General features: G+C 43.3%; 2 non-coding genes across 2 annotated transcripts; both read left to right on the top strand.

Moving 5' to 3' along the window:
• The first annotated feature begins 223 nt into the window (after nt 1–223).
• On the top strand, nt 224–296 carry TRNAC-ACA (transfer RNA cysteine (anticodon ACA)). The gene has a single exon. It is a non-coding gene; the product is annotated as a tRNA-Cys (tRNA).
• A 2,196-nt stretch (nt 297–2,492) lies between these two features.
• On the top strand, nt 2,493–2,565 carry TRNAG-CCC (transfer RNA glycine (anticodon CCC)). Its single transcript has one exon. It is a non-coding gene; the product is annotated as a tRNA-Gly (tRNA).
• The last annotated feature ends 16,377 nt before the right edge of the window (nt 2,566–18,942 follow it).

Below are 18,942 nucleotides of genomic sequence, written 5' to 3'. Positions count from 1 at the left end.
CCGAGCTGGGTTTTACATGAAACCAGAGTCCTAACTCAGTCATTCTACTGCTACTCCTCCGACTAACTCTGAGAACTCTGAGAATGGCAGGCTCACCTTGTCTCTTGCAAAACACAATGGAAAATGGATAGCTTTGATAGTAGAAATCTATACATCTACATATAAAACCTATATATGTAATCTATATGTAAATATATATATACATGTATGTGTGTATATACCATCCCTGATGGCTCAGACGGTAAAGCGTCCGCCTACAATGCGGGAGACCCGGGTTCAATTCCTGGGTCAGGAAGATCTCCTGGAGAAGGAAATGGTAACCCACCCCAGTACTCTTGCCTGGAAAATCCCATGGACGGAGGAGCCTGGTAGGCTACAGTCCATGGGGTCACGAAGAGTCGGACACGACTGAGCGACTTCACTCACTCACTGTGTGTGTATATATATGTAGGTGCGTATATATATATATCAGATAGAGTATATATATACATATATACATATGTATATGTGTGTGTATTTATATATAGCAGATAGAGTGTTAAAAAGGGCAAATGACCAGAGGAGTTTCGTTCACTTCCCCCCTAACTATCAGAGAACAGACCCCGAACACAATCCCTTTGGGTTGCAAGGCAGACCTTACACTCTGCCCTCAGAGCTGTGCCCCATCTTGCAGGGAAAGATCCAGGCTCTTTCACTCAGCAAGAGATAGAAACACCATGTTGGGGAGAGCGAGGCCGGAGAGCTGCCGTTTCCCCTCTGACTTCTGCTCGCTGCCGACCGCTGAAAGATGTCATGGCTGACCGACCCTCAAAAATAGACGCTCTGATGGTGATGTATTGTGGCCCTTGAAGAATTTAATTGTCAAATTGACATTTATCAAATGCTTTCGTGCATTCGAAAGATAAATGGTGCAAGTTTGGTTGAGATCAAAGCGCCCCCGTCCTTCCCCATTCACAGGGCCGGCTGGCTTCAGCGGGCAAGTCAAGTGTGAACAATGATGCCCTTCCACTCACAGCCCCTCTAAGCACCACCCTGGTGACAGACAATCACACATTTAAATGTTAGCCTCCTCTTCGGAAAGTTCTGAAAATAATGGAGAACCCATTGAGACCATTTGTGATTTAAAGGAATGCTAAATAATTTAGAGTTCCGGTGCAGGATGCGCTGTGCTGGGCAGATAAATGATGAAACGCCAGCACAGGCTCTCTTCAGCAGTTGCCACACTAATTACAGATCAATTACTTCCCAGTTGTTTGCAACCTTATCAAAGAATGGTAAATTTACTGAGAGCAAAGTGTGATAAGATGACTTTTCATTATTACAGTAGATTTGTTGAAACAGCTCTGACACTGAGATTAATAAGAGCTCTCCCAGAGGTAATAGGATCCGTGCGCATATAGGGAAAATTTAAGAGCTGAAAATCGGATGCTAGACGCTATCATGAAAACCCTCCCTCTCGTTAATTGTTATCATGCGTGTGTTCGCCATGCAGAAGTAAGGCAGCCAGGTGACCCATTCACCGAAACTTGCCTCAAACAAAGTAGCTCTCCACTCCCAAAAAGGTGGGCTGGATATCAAAGAAAAGTAAACGCAGTTGGGTTTGGAAGCAAGAGAAATTGTGTGTGGGGGAAGGGGAGGGCATTGTGTGTGTGTGTGTGTGTGTGTGTGTGTGTGTGCATATTCTAGCTGAATTCCATTTTCATTAAGACAATCACAAAGAGATGGTCCGTCAAACATCTCTACAAAAGGAAGCGTCCAGGTTTTTGAGGTGGCCATCGGTGGGATCCCTCAGGTCCTGAGATCAGTAAAGATTTGGGGTGGCTGTTAGTGTTACCCTAGCAGGGTTCTTCCCAGGGGCAGAGGCCTAGGAGGAGAAACCAAGGGTTCGTAGAGGCCCTGGAGCCATTCAGGTTGGAATAAACAATGCAGAATGTTCTTAGCACACGGCCCCATAGCTACTGGACTCTGTTTTTATTTTTTAAATGGAGAAATAGCTCATGGAGGAACTCGTGAAAGTGAAAATACATATGCTCCGATCAGAGGAACTGTGAGAAATAAAGAGACGTGTCCTCCTGACTTGGTTTCAGATCCCCGTGGAGACGGACGAAGAGAAAAGCTGAGCGGCAAGAGCCAGCTTTTGAGGAATGGATGGTCTTTTATATCTCATTTTCATAAACTCATATTTCTTTTCCTGACTTTTAAAGGAAATAAGAAGCCATAGGGTAAAGGTCAGATCTCCTTGTGAATCAAAAAACAGTTAGGGAAGGGAAGGACTCCCTAGATTGGCGAGGTAGCATCTAGTGGTAGGACACCGTTCCTCATGTCCTCATGGAGCATTGCTGATGGGATTTCGAACCGAATATGGTGTGCCATAAATGATGTTTAACGTAACATCTCAGGAACTGCATTCAGTTACACTCTGTACCATTAACCTTGTTTTGTGAACAGACTCAAATAAGTAAACTAATGCTCAAAGACAGAAGGTGGGGACTTCCCTGGTGGTCCAGTGGCTAAGACTCTGCATTCCCAATGCAGGGGGCCCAGGTTCGATCCCTGGTCAGGGAACTAGATCCCACATGCTTCAACTAAAGAGCCTGCATGTTGCAACAAAAACCCGGCACAGACAAATAAATAAATATTTAAGAAAAAAAAAAAGACAGAAGGTGATTCTGCCCAGATTACTTTCAGAACCAAACTTGGAGCCTTGTTGCAGAAGCTCAGTGCTGGTCATTCTGTTCCTTTGAGGATAAGCCATCGCAAATTTGAAGACTTTTCAGATACAACCAAGCAAATTAGGAAAGAGGCCAGGGGAAAGTATGCAGTACTTAATTTGTACAAATGAAAGGAAAGATGATAATGACTAGGGAAAGCTAATGTAAACTTTGTCTACTTCAAACTTAATCCTTAAACATACAAACTTAATTCATACACATCCCCGTGGACAGGTCTTAAGAATAATTGTCAACCAATCAACACATCGCTTCTAGCAACCTGAGCCACACACACCAAGAAAAGATGAAAAAGTAAGTCAATGTGGCATCGGGAGTACTGTTTGTTTTTACCTGTTCACTTGTGTTTTTATCACCCCTTCAAATAAACAAAGCAAAAACTACCCAAGAGGAACGAAATATCCTCTTTAACATTTTTCTCCATCTTCTAGAAGAAGGCAGCAAGAAGGCCAGAACAAATATCTGCATCCTTTTCAGCTCAATAGGCTATTTGTAAGGTGATAATAGAAAAGAGAAAGCTCAGAAAAGCCTTTGAAAACCACACGATGGAATTTCCAGCCTAAATCTCTCTCCTCCCCATCCTCTCCAGTTCCCGGCTCTCCTCTCGCTGGCTGAATTTGATGTATTTCTCTCTTGATGCTTATTTGGACAAAGCGACATAGTGCTTTTCAGATTCCTGTAACAAATTTGTTTCCCTGCATTTTAAGAATCAGCCTAGGAAAACTCTAGCGTGCGTCTGTGCTCCGCTGTTATGTGAAGGGGGGACAAGAGGAAGGGGGCTGGCGTGGAGTATGAATTACACATGGTGAGGATATTTGGCGTGGACTGTCTAGAAGCAGATGTGTTTGATGTATTCAAACACGTGCATATTCAAAACTCACGAGAGGTGTTAGGAGAGCGGATCAGTTCCCTCCATACTTCCTGCCCAGAATGTCAGAACAAAGGCTCACTTGATGAAATTGAAGGGCAGAGATTTATGAGGGGAGGGGGCACAAAATGAAAGGAAATTCCACTTCACGTTGCCTTCATTCCGCCTTCTGAATCGGCTTCCATGGAAATCCCTCACATCATACTGCGGTTGGATTTTAATACGGTTAATCTTTCTCACTGATGGTAGCGCTGTGTACAGGGTTTCTCTGAGATGATGATAAACGTAAAAAAATCTCCTGCTTCGGGTTGTAAACCGTCCTTGGAATGATGAACTTGATTCTGCGCACAGCGCTCGCAGAGTTATCTGAGGAAGGGCCTGAGTCTGTTTTCCCTGCTCAGAAGCAGTGCTTTTGGATCATTATTGCACGGGATGAACCTTTATCAGCTGCTCGTGACAACCTGAGATCCACTTTGTTGAAGAGACTGCTTCCTTTTGGTGTTAGCTGTCATTTTCCAAAGCGTTAAGGGCTAAACCCCATTTTTAAATGTATACTTTTTTCATTATACAAGTAATATGTGCTCATTTAAGAAAATGAAGAAAATTACGGAAAGAAGAGAAAAACTGATATCAGCCCAGACAATGCTACTGTTAACTTTTCAATGATTTCCCCCCAATCCTGTATTTCCGTACAAAGGTTTTTTTTTTTTTTTTTTTTTTGCTCTCTAGTTGACTGGTTTATGTAATATATAATCATGCTTGTTTAGAATTTTGCATCTCGCCTTTCTGACATCTTAGCAGAAGTATTTTCGATGTTATTGCATAGTCTTTATAATCATTGCAGTGGTTACATAACATTTCACTGTGATCATAAACTGTGGTTTACTTAGCCATTCCCCTATTATTGAATATTTACCTTGTTTTCTATTTTTTGCTATTGTTTAGAATTGTTTCCTTGGAATAAATTCCTGCAAGTGGTGTTACCGAGTCAAAGAGCATGAATATTTTAAAAGACTTCACTAATTTGAAATGCAAATAACTGGGAGAAATAGATTGATGGGTTTGAGTCCATGTTTCAGTATTCAAATAATGAGTCGCTGCTTTAGGTAGGAGAATAGCAAAGGCATCAGTTGTGAGCCATTTTGACTGAATTGATGTCTGCCTCGTGGTAAAGCTAGGACCTGAGGTCTCTGCTGTGTACCAGTGCCCGTGATGGCACCCATTCTATGCCAAGTAGCCATCATTTTTATGGGACATCAGCTTCCAAACAGGCTTGTTGACGCTTGTTAACAACCTTTTGTCATTTTTACAAAGCACATCTCAAATTCCCCTGATGCAAACATCTACCAGCGCTGCCCAGAAGCTTCAATTTTGCTTATGGAAAATTGAATTTGCTTTCTTTTGCCTCTTAGGTGACAGAGTAAACTCACCCCAAGCAAATACATGAACACAAACAAAGGCATCAGGGCTGGGTTTCAGAAAGAGCGTTGAGAACAGAGGAGAAGCTTTTAGGCCGTCTTCAGTGGATTTCTTGAGAAGGATATTTAGACCATTTCCAGATCTCTTACCATCATGCCCTGGGTCCCCCCGCAGGAAGGGGCATTCCAGCAGAAAGAGCAGGCCCATTCTGGGGCAGTGGGCACCATCCTAGCCCGCACCCCCGGATGTCCCGTTACTTTATCACAGTAGCATAGCCAGGGGATCAAGCTGCCACTTTCTGTCTGGGGCAAGAATGGCAGTGTCCTCAGTCCCTGCCTGTCCTGCCCTGGCGGTGCTCACCTCTGTGCTGTGATGGCACGTCAGCGTCTGTGCCCACCAGCTGCGTCACATGGCGTCCTGCTGGCACAGAGGTGGGCAGGGGGCCGTCTGATCTACAGTGCAGAGAGGCCACGGCTTGCAGGTCAAGCTAAGACGATCGTTGTCTTCTGCAAGGGAGCTTTTACAGAAGGAAGAAAGGCTGCACTCTAAGGCAGCCAATCGGCAAGCTTAGGTATTCTTATTATTTTTTTAACAAGTTGCCAATCATAAAAAATTGGGCAAATTCACATGAACATGTAGGTTTCTTATTTTCATTAAAAAATCACAAGGCTCACCCGAGGCGGCCTTTCCATAAAGCCCCGGTCTGAGTGGCAGGCCCCCTCCACACCCTGAGGCATCTTTTCCTCTTCACCACGGTCCCCATCTTCCCCTATTCGCTCCTCACACCTTCCCACTTGCGTCACTCAGCGTCTTCTCCTGGCCAAGTGCACAGCTGAATTGGCAGCTTTCGGATGGCAAGAGGGAGCCCGGGAAGACTCCAGGGTGCGGAGTCCCGTGCCTTGCCTTTCTCATGGATGCCACAGTCTTCGTTAGGGGCTAGTGCAGCTAGCTACTCTCACTCCTTTGACCCGGATAAGACTCTCCAGGGCTCTTTGCACTTACCTGTGCAAACCCTCGGTTGTTCACCTGCACCGTCACGTAAATAATTCAGTTGCCATTAACAGTGGAATTAACTTCACATCATCTTAGAAGTGCGGCGTGGGAACTTGCCATTCTTCACTGATTAATACTCTGCGGGATGCTTCGTCCAGTGCCTTAGTGTGATGCTAAGTTAGAAAGACAGAGTAGCCCAGTCCCTGAAAACGGATGTCCATGAGAAACTACTGACCATGCTTACCTAACCCTAGGAAGTAAGACTGAGGTCTGTAATAAGGAAGCGTGTTCCTCTCCATCATCACATTTTGCAGTGTAATTTTTTCTTCACCATATAAAGGTGTAATTTTCATTTAAATAACACATGGGGGAAGGGATTTAACTTGGAACAAAAAGTCAAAGTACAGTATTATATATGCAGCAAGACCCAGATTTTATAAAAATATCATTTGATGTCCAAAAAGTCTGAAAGGGAATAGTTCACAATGTTAATTGTGATTATCTCTAGGTGGTGAGATACAAGTAAATTTTCTTCCTTCAACTATATTTTTTTATTCCTTTTGAGTCAGGTCTATTTTGTAGAAGGACATTATCTAGAAACTCTTACAGTGAAATAATTTGAAGTAGCATTCTGAAATCTTTCTTTAAAAAGATATCAGCTGTTATACATGAGACTATCCTCTTTATCGATGGAATTCAATGTTCATGTGAAATAATGAAATAAATCTATTTCTTTCTCCCTTTATTAAAGGAATCATATGCTTCCATTCATAACTACAGGTCTGATGTGGGACCAGCCCATTTCACAGACTACACAACCTAGGAAATCCCAGGAAATAGGGACAAGAGGGGCTGACAATGTGTCTGGTACGTATTAGCGTGGGATACTTTTCAGTTAAATGGTAATTCTGCCTCAGTCTCTCCCTTCTGGGTTTCAGGAAAGAGGGGTGCATAAAAATGGTGAAAGGAGTGGAATGTCTGTAAATCCTTCATTGCTATGGAAGCTTGGAAGCTAAGCTGCGTCTCTTCTCTTTATTGCTTGTGTCATGTGACTAAACCTTCCTAACAATGCAGTGAAAAGCTGTGTGACCAGTCTCATACAAAACACTTCTAGGTTTTGTTTTATTAGAAAAGATAAGCATTGCACTAGCAAAGTTTTTCACTTTGAACTCTTTATTAACAGATGAAAGTGAAAGTCGTTCACTCACATCCAACACTTTGTGACCCCATGGATTGTAACCCACCAGGCTCCTCTCTCCTTGGGATTCTCCAGAGAAGAATACTGGAGTGGAGTGGCATTCCCTTCTCCAGGGGATATTCCAGACCCAGAGACTGAACCCAGATCTCCTTCAGGAGATTCTCTACCATCTGCACCACCAGGGAATAGATAACTAATATTATTTAGTGGGCTTCCCATGTGGCTCAGAGGTAAAAGAACACTACCAGTGCAGGAGACACAGGAGACTTGGGTTTGAACCCCTGGATGGAGGAAATGACAACCCACTCCAGTACTCTTGACTGGGAAATCCCATGCACAAAGAAGCCTGGTGGGCCACAGGCCACAGGGTCGCAAAGAATCAAACACAACTGAACAACTGTTCACGGATGCACGCATGGTATTTTTTTTTTTTATTAACGGGAAAACCAGATTGGAGATTAAAAAAAAATAAACATCAGATTTAACAATATGCATTGAAAGAATTCAGCTTGATATTAATGGCAGGGGTCTCAAAGGGGAGAGTATTTCAGAACCTTTCACTGATTTATTTATTTTACCAAGAAAAAGCACTGCATTGGATCAAAGTTAAGCTAATTACCAGAATGTATTTAGACATCCCTAAACAGAGGCTAGGATCTTTATAAACACCTCTCGCACTCTTGTCTGGAGATGAAACAGGGCTATACCATTTAGAAGACCATGTAAATGATTCTCGCCAAATCACCGAGCGAGTCTGAAATGACTTTACAGGCAAGTTTCTCCCTCGGGTACCAACTATGTCCCGGTGCCCATAGCGCTCTGTTCCCAGGATAAGCCCTCTGGGTCCTCTCCCTGGCTTCATCTCTTTCTCAACCCCTACTTCAAAAAGCAGATGATAAAGGCCATTCTCCCAGGCATATTTTCTAGCTGCAACTATTAGCATTTTATTCTCATTTTCCTTTTTTTTTGCAATTAAAAAAAAAATAGGTAGAGCTCTTTTCCAAATCGTTGCATTCCTCTTGGCTACAGATGGGGCCACCTGCAAGTCATTCTGCTCTCTCCAGCTCCACAGAGGGGGAGAAAAGGCAGGCACTGTGTTTTCTGCCCCTGCCCCCCACTTCTTATCCTTGTGTCTCTCAAAGGATGCCCCAGAAGCACGATTGTCACATTTCAAGCAAGTGAGTGCAAAGTGAGAATTAGCAATTTCCAATCTTTTTTTTTACCCCCGTCTCTAATCAAGGAGCATTCGGTTTTGGCAGCTCCCCTCTGGTGGAAAAGGCGTTTGGGGTCTCAGCAGCATCTGCCCATTTGTGGCAGGGAGGCCCAGCATGACGCGGAGGCAGACAGAGGTGGACCAGGGCTGGCTTGTTCTTTCGTTAATTCAATGACCATGAAAAGTAAACTTTTCCTGACACAGTTTTGCGGTTCACTGCTTTTATTCCCCAGTCCTCTCTGGGCACAGAACAACTTTTAACTTTACCTCAGTAATTAGCCAGCCTCAGACAGCTGAAATTTAAGTCCCTCTGAGAGGTGGTAAAGCATTTTTAAAGAGCTCTGACTGAAAACCATTAGCCTACACCACATTTTTAGAAGCTTCTGAGACCTCTTCATTTTCTTTCCATATTCTTCATCTTCGAATCTGAAGAAACTGGAGCCTGGGCAGTGTAATAAATACTTAATTCTCAATAGATGGCTCCTAATTTGCCCAGGCCCATCTGTATGTAATCCAGCCAGTGAAGAAAAATGAACCCCCCACTCCCGATCCATTTACTGTGCCTGTTAACAGTCTAATTCCTAGAAACATCGGACTTTCAATACTTTACCTTAAGAATCTATTGCTCTTGGGCAAAATGCCAGTCCCCTATTATAAATCCTGAAAAACAGACTGGTGATTAAGACACAAACCACACTCTACATTCGGAAGCAGCATCTGACTTTCCACTTGCGCCCTCCCCGCCTACACACATACACATACACACACACACACACACACACACACGCGCGCGCGCGCGCGCACGTGCAAACTGAAGACTGGCTCAGTGCAGTCCATTACGCTTGCCTTAAATGAACTGGCCGAACACTGGTGAATTTCAGAGTCACCAGCAAAGCCAGCTGTGAAAAGGACTTCCGAAGCGAGCCATGGATTTCGCCATTACTCCATCCTTCTTTTTCAAAAGCTCACCTCCTGGGTCTCTTTCCCTAAGTCAGCACCCAGTACCCCAGGGCTCCCTGTCAATCTTGAGCCCCTGCTCCAGACCTGAGCGCTTTTCCCTCCTGATTGCTGGTGAGCGCTCAGCCTCCCTGCCCTCTCTTGAAGCAAATCCAGGTTTCCCGCCACTCTCTTAATACAAACTACAAACCTAAGATGCCGACCCTAATTCAGGTTCTAGGAGAGCGTCTGACAGAATCTGCTGATCTCCTCTGTCTCCAAGAGTCTCCTCGAGACAATACCCTGTCTTTACCTGAATCCTCGAAATGAGTCTAATAGTAGAGATTCCTCACCAGCCCAATCATGAGAAGAAGGTGGCTGCCAATTTCTCCCATGTATCGGGCTGGCCCTGGTCATAAATACATGTGTGGGAAGCTGAATTGAAGTGAGTAAACCTAGTATTTACCCTGACCTAAAATTATTTACTTGGAGGGCTTGTAAACCTTCTTTTCCATCATGCTTTATAAACACAATTCTCTAAACTTATTTATGCTTTTCCTTTCTCGGCTTCAAAGCTATTCTCAACTGCCCGCTCACTTCACACAGGTGTGTCATGATCAGTTGTGAGATGTCACAAGAAATTTGTTACTGGTAATAGTTTTTCTGAAGCCTGCAAAGTATTTGCTTTCTTTTTCTGAGAAGAGAGTTTTCCAGGCTATAGCAACCATCTCACAGTCTTGTTACAGTTGGAATAACCCTGACAGCACCCTTGAGAGTGTGTTGTACATGTGAAAGTCATCTACCATGGATGATAAGGACGGGGAAAAAAAACGTTGACAAACTCCATGCTACAGCCCTGGATCCGGTAACTGAATATAAAGGAGATTATTGGATCATTATTCCAATGGACTTCTATTCAATTAAGCCATATGCCTAGAAGAGCAAGGCAGATAATTCACAGGAAGGAAGAAGGCACCATGGTGACCCTGACCTAGAGAACAGGCCAGATCCAAAAGCTCCTCTACTCTGGCCAAACGCTGTCGTGAGATAAAGCAAACCCAGTGATGCCTGGACACCCAGCTTTTCCAAAGAAACCAGAAATGCAGATTTTAATGTGAAATCTCTGTAAATGTAAGCATGTAGGTAAAACATAAAACCTAGTTTATGGCTTGCTAAACTTTGTATCAGGGTTTTCCTGGTGGCTCAGTGGTGAAGAATCCATCTGCCAATCCAGGAGACCTGGGTTCAATCCCTGGGTCAGGAAGATCCCCTGGAGGAGGAAATGGCAACCCCCTCCAGTATTCTTGCCTGGGAAATCCCATGCACAGAGGAGCCTGGCGGGCTAAGGTCCATAGCGTAGCAGAAGAGACAGATGTGACTTAGTGACTAAACAACAACAAAGTTTGTGTTAAATGATACACAACTAGCCAGGTTGGTGTACAGGCCACAGCTTGCAGTTTCTGGATTAAACAAAAGATTAACTCAAGAGACTCAGTTCAGTACAGTGGCTCAGTCGTGTCCGACTCTTTGCGGCCCCATGGACTGCAGCACACCAGGCTTCCCCGTTGTTGGGTTCTATTTATAGCATCAAAAGAAGAGTGAGACCCAGTTCCTGACGGCAAGGGACGAATAAGGGAGAGAAGGACGCACAGGACTTGGATACCATTAGACTAACATGGTCACCTTCCTTGGGAAAAACACAAGGTACCATTCAGCCAGGAAGCAGGGCCACAGAGCTGGGAGATTTTTCAGTCTCATCCCAGGGCCGGTCCACATCCCAGGCAGCCTTTTGATGGGGGCCATGGAATGTCCGGACCCAAGCCCCCCCACCACAAACAGCCAGCCTCCAACAGGGTCACTTCAGCAGGCGGTGGAGAGCAGACACAGGACTTCTTAATCAGGGCCCCGTCTGCCTGGGGGTGACTTGCGAGACACCGCCCCCCACGCACAGGCGGATGACTTACAGACACAGAGTGGGAAAGAAAGACCTCCTCCTCGAGACAGCTGACAGTCAGCGTGGCCAGCAGATCCCGAGATGGATTTCATCCTTCAGCTGTGTCTTTGGCTGGGCTTCCATTAGTAGGACCCAAAATGCAGAGCATGATTACCAAGCAGCCCAGTTCTTTACCAACTTAGGGGCGCGGCTCCAGATGCGCCTTTCTGGAACCTGGTAACATGCAGACTGAGTTGCAAATTATTTTCCTGCAGCCTTTCTACCTGCCGTGTGGATGGAAATCAGGAGCCCTTGGGACATGGAGCTATTTAAAAATAAATGTGGCGTATGTAACCATAGCAAGCGATTATATCAATTCTAAATGGACTTTGCCCTGAGAAAAATTTAAAAAAAGCCAAGCTTTGGGGTTTTATTTCATTTACCAGAACCCAAGTGAATCGAGCGTGATTGAAGTGCCTGTGTTTGGCTGGGCTCCTCTGTGCGATGCTGGCTTGTTGGACGGGTTTGAGTGGACCCAGCTGTAAAACTAAGAAGCCCCTCTGGACACAATCTCTTCCCAGATGCCAAAAATACCTCCTCTTTGAGAAGCTGGAGGAATAACTCTCCTCCAACAATAGGACATTCTTTTCTTTTTGAAGGTTTTATTTTTGCAGGGAATGGCAATGAGCAGGAGGTTATTCTCTGCCACAAGGCAGTGCCCAAAGCAGGGACCAAGTCCTAACTTAGTTAGGAGACTGGAAATTTGATCCAGCATCCCAAGGAGAAAAGTGTTCTATGTTTCTCTTTAGACACAGCACCCTTGTCCTAGCGTGTGTGTGTGTGTCTGCACACTCACACGTGCACATTGGTCAGCGTTGCCAGCTGGGGACAAGAATCACTAAAGCTTCTTGGAACCTGAATTTGTTTTTATGTCTGAAGGCATCTCAGTCACAAGAGTTCTTTCAAAAGCCCCAGTGCTGAAATATTTCACCAGGCCATATTACAGCAACTTGGATTATGCTGCAGGAGGTATGTGCCTGCTCTTCCTACACACTGCTTTGTGGATCATTGTGCGGCCATAACCTCTTATGGAAACCTTGCCCCCTGCTTTATTTTTCTCTCAGGGTGTACTCAGCACTTCTCCCCGACAACCTTGTAGAATGAATGTCTCCCTGTTTTATTTCAGCTCACCACTTAGTTTGAAATTCTTGCTTCTTGATTCAATTTGAACAACTGTGAGGGTTCTGATTGAAACAAAACAAAAAAGCACTATCTCTCTGTCTGATGTTGACTTTCAAATTGGAGAGAAGGCTCCTGGGATTAAACAGATGATGTGTGGTATCTTCTTGGAAGGAGCATTTTTTTTTTCTTTCTTTCTTTTTAATAGAAAATTTCTGACTCAGACAAAGAGGCCAGGAGAGTCTGTTGAAAAAATCAGAACATCTCATGTGGCTATTCCAATGGAAAGTAAAAAAAAAAAAAAAAAAGAAATACAAATCATGTACAACACCTCAGTCCCTATGTGGAAACCATGAACTGATGGAGTTAGGGGTGGTAATATACCTCACTGGGGATCCAAAGTAATTAAACAGTGTTGCAAACCCTAACTCAGGGTGGATTTAAGCCCTCACTAGGGAAGTATAGTCCCTTCTTTGGGAAGAAAGTGAAACTAGGCATTCTGATGGCAAACGAGAAAGCTTTCCCTTTGATTCTGTCCTTCTTTATAGCATCTGCTTTATAGCATCTTCTTGCTGTCTGTAACATTTGAGCTTATCTTCCTTATTCCAACAATAAGGAAGCAATGTTATAGCTTGTTATGTCAAAGCTGCGAGGGAAGCACGGACTTAGCCGAAGAAAGCACGTCGTTATTTTTCTTAATTATTTCAGAAATGTCATCTCCGATACCATTCAGCCTTTTGTAACTACGAGGAGAAAATTGACTAACCGCCCGTTCTCCCTAGAACCGCTTTAAAAAGTTTGCAGTCAATTTTTTCGGACGGCCAGGAAACAATCTGATGACACGGGTAAGCTTTGCAGGATGATAGGAGGGCCATTACATGTAATCAGGAAAAAAAAAATATATTATGGTGTATACAGGCAGACTGTTTCGCATCATTCAGTTAGTTTAGGTTAAGAAATGTTTTCTCTCAGGAAATGCCTTTAAACCAGGGCTACGTTTTATTTAATGATGTGGAAAAACTCCACAAAATATCCTTATGAGAAATGTATTTAATTTTCTCTTTTTAAGCCAGTCAGCAAGTAAAGTGAGCTGCGTATTGCTCACATGACTACCACCGCCTGGCAGAGCACACCGAAATATGCCTGGTCATGCACATTCGGAGGTAATGTTAGTTCAGAGCAGTTGGTACAGTTGCTTAGCACTTTCCAGAACCTGATTGACTTCAGCTGCTGAAACGTTCTGCAAGGATGTTGACAGATGTTGGACCCAGGGCAAACCCTCCTTGCCTATTTCTGCCCTTAAGTACGAAGGAATCAACAGAAGTGCAACTTGGCATCCCGAAAGGAGATCCTCACCTTCTCCCGGCTTTAATGACTACCTTGAGGAAGGAGCATGGATGCCCTGCTCTGAAAGAGCAGTTAGCAGCCTTGGCGTCATCCGGGTGTTCAGGGCAAGGCAGCTGAGAAAGCTCGGGAAATACGCCTCTGCCCCAGGGTGCATCGTCCTTGGCTCTCACTCTTAACGACTCTCCTAACTCAACTGATCTTGTTCAGTGTTTAATCACAAACAGGTCACACTCTGTCCTTCCCCGGGTCACCCGGCTTCTCTCTCTGACCTCTGGTGGAGACGGGCTTGTTCCACTCTGCTCTACACAGACAGTAAGGCAGTCATGACATTCTCAGAGTATGTGGGATTCAGTTATGAAAACCACTGGGTTGGCGGTGATAAAACCGTGTGCTAAAATTATCTTTCCCCCTATATTTACAATTTGCAAACTCTAATTTTGACTTCAGGTAAAAAGTAAACTGGAAAGATAGGCTGATTTTTTTCGATAGAGGTAAATGTGATAGAAAATTCTTGTGCAAAATGAAATGTATCTGATTCATTTCGGATTTCCTCCCTTGTTTGACCTTCACTCTTGCTTCCAGCTCAAGGCTACTTGCTTCAGCACTACAAAGAGAAAGTGTGTTTTTCAGAAGTCAGATATGCAAAGGAAGAATTGGATCGGCAGGGCTGCTCGGGCATTTTAATTCCAGGAAAGGTGTCACAGGCTAGTGTTTTTTAAAGGATCAACTTCTACACATTTTAAATATGTACACTGAGACTGAAGTCCATACCTGATCGGCAGATTAATAGAAAATCTATGTACCAACAAGGGTATGAGCACAAGGAAATGATAGTCTTCGACCCTGGTAAAGACATTAATCGCAATTATTTTCCCGCCAAGGTTAATTGTTGGGAGTTTTCAGTGTGCTAATTGCTCTTAAGGAGGATGTCAGCCATCAGTTAAAATGAAGTATTATTGCCACACAGGAAGAGTTTCTGCCCTCCAGACTCCTGACTGACATCAGGCCACAGGGAAACTTTGGGGTATAAGACTGGTACAGACAGTCACTTGAAGCCAAGTGTCTGACTTTATCTTAATCTAAAAGGAACCAGTGTCCTGAAACATAGTATATCATCTCTTTGACCTGGAGACAGATGGTATCTCATGCATAATAGAGGTTATTTTACATAGAGCTTTCAGTTCCCTGGAAATAAACTAGTCTTCCTAAGACCAAGGGCTTCCAGTAAAAAAAATCTTGTAAGAGAAATAAAGATCTCCCATAAATGATCAATTGTTAGCCCCACCCCCTCACCAGGTATCTTGTACCATTAGTCACTAGCGTCTGCTAATAACAAAATAAATAGGCCATTGACCCCATTATATGATAACCAATGGGTATGTGTGATATTGCTGAGCACGGAAAATAAATGTAACCTCTTCTGTAGGTAATCAACTGATGCTTTATTGCTTTTAATAGCTCCACATTACTTACAAGAGAGATTGATAGAATTCTATTTTTATACTGGTAGAGACAAATATAATTGACGATCATAAAATATATACCCCCATGATTTCCCCACTAACATCTTCAACACAATATTCTATGTTTTTGCTCTATATAAAGTAAAAAATTAATTCATGCTTTTATTAATTTTCCTGTTTATGAACTTCATACAATGTCCCTTTTCTTCCCTTAGCACATGGGTGAAAATGTGGAGTTGCTTGGATTTCACTGAGTGTTTAAATAGCTCCAAAAAGTCTCTAATTATTTTTTCTCTATTCTAAAATAAAGTAATGTTAGACTGTTCAATCTTATGCCATGCACTGGACCATCCATCTCGCATTCTCCATTGGAGTCTTAATCCAGAGTGGTCACCTTAACTCTTATTAAGCTTGGCTTTGGCTATCCTAAATCTTTTTGAGTAGAGCTACCACAATTTAAGAAATGTTTTAATATTAGTGTATTATAGTTCTTTGTTTCAACCATCTTTCCTGATTATGGATGTGATACATATTCATGAGACAAAATTTAGGGCAAAAAACTCCAGAAAAATATAAATCACTTTTAGAAAGTAATGCTGGATTATTTTCCTCCCCATTTTGTTGTCCTTCCCCAGAAAGAATTTAAATTGAATATTGATTTTATTTTTTACTTCAGAATATATCACGATTATAAGGGCATATTGATTCAATTAATCTTTGAAGAAAGTGTTTTAGAATTCAAGAGGCTCAGGGTTTTTAAATTTCTTGTATCTCCTGAGAATAAGACACCTTTCTAATTTCCAGAAATAATTCCTCTGCAGTAATAGATGATGGGACCCAATTCTCAAACCTTTATTCAAGAAAAAGATTCCCAGTGGAGCCTGATGTTTAGGTAAGGACATAGCATTGAGGCTGTATTTTATGTCCTGACCAATAGTATAGCCATTCACATGTGGGTCCTCCTGGGACCCCCACAATGAATACCATCTGGCTTTGGAGAGTTGGAACACTTACGTGTCTTAAGTGCTACGTAATGACTTCCTGGAAGACTTTAGTCTCCATCAACATTTTACTAAAAATGATTTCAGGAGAAATTTTTGTTTTCCCTTAAACTTCTTTGGTTGAAATTGTTTCTCTTAGATTCTCTATTCTTTGTTAAATTTATCTTCAGCAACAGGTTTTTCATCCAGCTTCTAAACTACAATATGTAGTTTTTCATAAAGATTCTTGACAATCTATCTTTTGTACCATCTGTTTATCTGTCCCATCCAATCAGAATTTAATGCATGTATTTAACACCTCATTGGCTATTATCCTTGCCAGGTAGATTTTTCTCTTTTTGATTATATTTTCTTTTAAAGGCTTTCTGTTTTCTTTCTGAAGAAGTCATTTCTCTGCTCCATCACACAGGGATTGCTCTTCCTTGCCCTCATGCTTTACTTCTCAAAAGCAAAGTGACCTTTAGTGCCTTCAACTCAACATGTTACACAAACTCAAGGTTGATTCTAGGCTGCGGGAGAGGGGGGTGGTGTTCTTTGGGATTTCTTCGGTCTTGATTTTGTCTGTTCTCTGTACTAAATTTATCCACAGGACTGTTGCTACTGCTACCTACCAAGCCAAGATTTGCAAAATTGTAGATTCTCACTCAGTATTGAAAGACTTCTCTTAGGTTTATTTCACAGAGTGGTTCTTAAGCTTTTGTATCTTATTTATGGCCAATGTGACTAAATCATAAACTCCTTGAAGGCCAGGTACTGTAACTTATGAACACTAATATAAATATGGCCAGTGCCTGACGTATGAATGACTTGACAAACGCTGAATGAAAGGATGAATGTGTCCCTGTGTCTCACCTAATTTGAAATGCTCATGTTTTCTCAGGATTGACTTTTATTCATATGTGAAAACATGTGTATCATCTATAGACAGTTTGAAAGATATTAAAATTGTGGAAGTATCCAAGGCAGTGAGCTTCCGTGCTTTCACTAAAACAAGAACAACATTCAGAAGAGAGTAGTCATGATGCAGTTGTGAGTGGAGACAGGGATTGTGGAGAATTAAACTTGTAGTTTTTCTGAAATCCTCTGTCCACCTAGAGCTGAAAACATCAACCTGTGTCACAGCCCTGCTTGTTTTCCTCTCTCCCTGAGCTCCCGCCTACCTGCACGTCTCTGCTCAGACAACCCCTGAGCAGACACACCACCCCTCAAGGCCGTTCTTCTGTCGATACTTCTGTCAGTAACAAGAATGAAAATTAAAAGTGAAGTGAAGTCGCTCAGTCGTGTCTGACTCCCACCAGGCTCCTCCATCCATGGACTTTTGCAGGTGAAAGTACTTGAGTGGATTGCCATTTCATTCTCCAGGGATCTTCAACAACTATAACCCTTGGGATGTGCCAGACAATGTCTAAGCATTTTGGACCTATTAGCTCTTTAATCTCACTGCAATACTACTCGCAGATATTATTCTTGATGTCACTTTGCCGAGAACTGAGAGAACTGAGGCATCCAGAGGGTGACTCTTTGGTCTGAGGTTACCTTAGGACCTTCAGACCTGAGCAGCTTTGCTCCAAACTCCAGGCTCCTAAGTCCTCAGGCTGTTCTACTTTCTATAAAGTTCCTTACTATATGTCTGTCTCGAAAATCATTTTCCTGTAACAGCTACCCATCCACACAAGCTTCATCCTCTGTCACGTGAGAAGACTTTTAAATACTGATCATCGCACCTCCCTGTATTGCCTCTTTTTGAGGCTCAGCGGCATTGTTTTTTCCTATCAAATCTCAGACTGCATTAGAGAGGGCCCTTGATCCTCTGAATTCTACCCTCTCCCCCATTTTAACATCTTCTTCACCGAAAACTGAACCTGGTCTGGTGGAGGAATGGGTTAGACTGTAGAAGCCTCGTATTTTGGTGATGATGGCTCTCTCAGAATATGCTGGAATTGGCGTCTTTGGCCCTGCTCGAGTTGAATGCCTTCTACAACTCTGCTGTAGCTCACGAGCACACTCTGGTTTGGACCTCTCTCTGTCACCGTGTGTACTTCTCCCTATTTAAATTTTCTTAGCTGATGTAAAAGCCTCTCTGGATTATGATCAATCATCTAACGAGCTGAGTTTCCCGCTCCCCGTAGCCTTTGTCATGGGCCCCGCAGGTCACGCTGTGTGCTTCTCGCTGCAAACGAATTTGGTCCTCAGCCCCTTGCCCATCCTACATGTGCTCCTCTTGTGGGCGCAGGAAGAGCCCAGCTATTCTCCTCCATCCATCTCAGGGAGGCTTGAGATGGACACTCACCTTGGAGACACATCACCTACTCTGTTCCCCTATCATGTGCCACAGAGACATCCCCAAGACCCCCACAATCTCAAGGTTTAGGGGGAAGGAGGAGAGTTCAAAGCAGCACCTTCTCACGTGATAGGCATCCTAAATTCAATGGCCCTAAAGCCCCGCAATCCAGGATGGGAGGCTGCGGCGTGTGTTCAGTTCAACTCTTCGAGACCCCATGGACTGGGGCCCACCAGACCTCTCTGTCCATGGAATTTTCCAGGCAAGGATACTGCAGTGCATTGCCATTTCCTTCTCCAGGAGGGACTACAATTCCTGACTAATCTGGGTCATTTGCAGTAGATTCTGTTGTTGAAATGTTGCAGAACTGAGGAGGAGCTAC

The sequence above is a fragment of the Dama dama genome, chromosome 9 (assembly GCF_033118175.1).
Source record: "Dama dama isolate Ldn47 chromosome 9, ASM3311817v1, whole genome shotgun sequence".
Lineage (NCBI taxonomy): Eukaryota > Metazoa > Chordata > Mammalia > Artiodactyla > Cervidae > Dama > Dama dama.
Note: the sequence above shows the minus strand (reverse complement) of the source record. Positions and strands in the feature narration are given on the sequence as shown.